Here is a 2045-nt window from a genome sequence, read left to right as displayed (position 1 = left end):
GGGATGATAAAACTTCAGAGATTGATTCTGGCTCAATATTTAAACAAAAGCAACATCCCGGAAGACGTCACACCAAAGCACCCTCTCCCACTCGTTCCGTTCCATACTCTCCGGCCCTGACTTTGTCGGTCCACCAGCCTTTCATCACTGATCAGAGGCAGGGGTGGCATCCCTCATAGACTTCATCACCTCCAGAAGCCTCATCATACCGCTGTGCTTTCTTCTCTCAGATTTGAAAATTGCCTTCTTAGCAAACTGTCTCTTAGCAAAGGTAGTTACAGCTTTAAGGGAGCCACTTAGTTGTCGTCCTGGCAGAATAATTTTATTTACTTCAAAACAGCCACCATGTCTCCCCTCTCCTCAGCCAACACAAGTAGACATCGTGATCCACCATCTGAGACCAGCTTGTTAATAACAAAATTATTCCAGGTCTTAGTGTTCTCTTCTCGATGAAATAAACATGCCTTTAAAACAGACAAATCAAATGGTGTTCAGAGACTGTATTAACCATCTTTATTGCACTCCAAAGAACAACTCGAGACACGCGTAGAGAGTGGATATTCAAAGAGGTGTTTTCTTGAACCAGTTAAATTTTTATTCAGTGAAAAAAGTTGACATTGAGACAAAAATGATTTAAAACTGTGAGACAATATAGTAAAATCCTCAGCATAAACCAGTGATTTGGAAACTTATGGAGGCAACTGAAATGATAAATATCTAATTTCACTTTGGAGAGAAGCAAGTATACAGTGTTTCACTTTAAGAGCAGAGTAGGCCTTTATTTTGCTGCAAATACTTTTGATTTTTGCCTGTAGGTTCTAATAATTCACAACAAGAGCCTTTAATTGAGAAATGACATGGAATATCAGAGAATAATGTTCCATTCCAGCATTCGTACTTGTCCCATTTGAGCTATTACACATGAAACTAATACCGTTCTTGGGTTACTTGGCTCTGATGATTTAATTCAAAATATGGCTGCTCAAAATTAGTGGGCAGAAACATATACATGACCCATCCTCCCTCAACCCACGTTTGCTGGGGGTACCCCTTCCGAAAACAGGCTTGCCATCTGTGTACCCAACAGCACACATAATCTCTCGCTATCTGCTCCATACCTCAGTCTTGCATAGAAAGTAGTCTATATAAACTTAATGCACTGGCTTTTATTACAAAAAAATTGTACCTGAAAGGCAGCACACGCTTCCTTTAAGAAAAATAATGCAATAGGAACGTCAAGATACAATATCAACACGAGTGAAGATTCTGCACAGCATTTTGGAGTCAATCCCTAAAATCAATATGGAAGTGGTATGGGGTTTGCTGACTTCCCTGGATCCTTTCTTTGAGGGACCCCCAATTCTCCGCAAGGAAGAGAAACGTCTCAGGGATTCACTGTGACATTCTTAGTGGGAAAGCGACCAACCAAACCCGACAGGATGGGGTTTCTGCCCTTAAGGAAGTACTGAGAACATGACCTCACTAGATGGAGAGTTACCACTAGGTGAATATTTGAAGGCAGGACTGTCCAGTCCCCCTGCCCAAAAATGTCCACTGGTCTGAGAATTTCCTTAAATTGTTGGAGAGCTGCATCTAGTGGGTCACACACGTTGGGCAGAGAGAACATGTACCTGTGTGTCGCACATCTGTCCCCCACAAACATCCCCAGTGAATCTACCAGAGATGGAACCCCAGGAACCCCTCTTCCCAAAGTCAGAAGTTTCAACCAGTTACCCAGCTTCGTAACTATTTACCCAGCTTGCCAGGGCAGCCAGCAGTCACGGGAGCGTCTCACCTGTCTGGAAAAGGGTCTGCATAGGCGTGGCCTCTCCCTGGATTCCTCTGCAGAACTCTATTCTCTGTTATTTTATCCACACGGACCCACATCTCATAAGGCTTGAGGGCCATTCAATCCATCAAGGGGCAAAACCAACTTCCAGAGGAGATTTATACACAATCCCCCGCCCGCCAAACTGCAGTGGTCCACTCATGGTCCGTCGACCACATGAATGTGGGCTTCTGAAATTCTAATGCATCCTGGAAGA

The 2045-nt window shown here is 43.6% G+C and overlaps 1 protein-coding gene across 1 annotated transcript in view; it reads right to left on the bottom strand.

Annotated features, from left to right (window-relative positions):
* Positions 1 to 571: 571 nt before the first annotated feature.
* Positions 572 to 2045, bottom strand: part of SORL1 (sortilin related receptor 1) — a 168034-nt gene continuing 166560 nt past the window's right edge. The window contains exon 48 of the mRNA XM_007450615.1: positions 572 to 2045. This exon is cut by the window's right edge and continues 2603 nt beyond it. The gene's annotated coding sequence lies outside the window, so the exon portion shown is untranslated.

This window comes from Lipotes vexillifer, unplaced genomic scaffold, assembly GCF_000442215.2.
Source record: "Lipotes vexillifer unplaced genomic scaffold, Lipotes_vexillifer_v1.1 scaffold352, whole genome shotgun sequence".
NCBI classification, from domain to species: domain Eukaryota; kingdom Metazoa; phylum Chordata; class Mammalia; order Artiodactyla; family Lipotidae; genus Lipotes; species Lipotes vexillifer.
The sequence above is the reverse complement of the archived record's forward strand: the minus strand, read 5'-3'. Positions and strand labels throughout refer to the sequence as shown.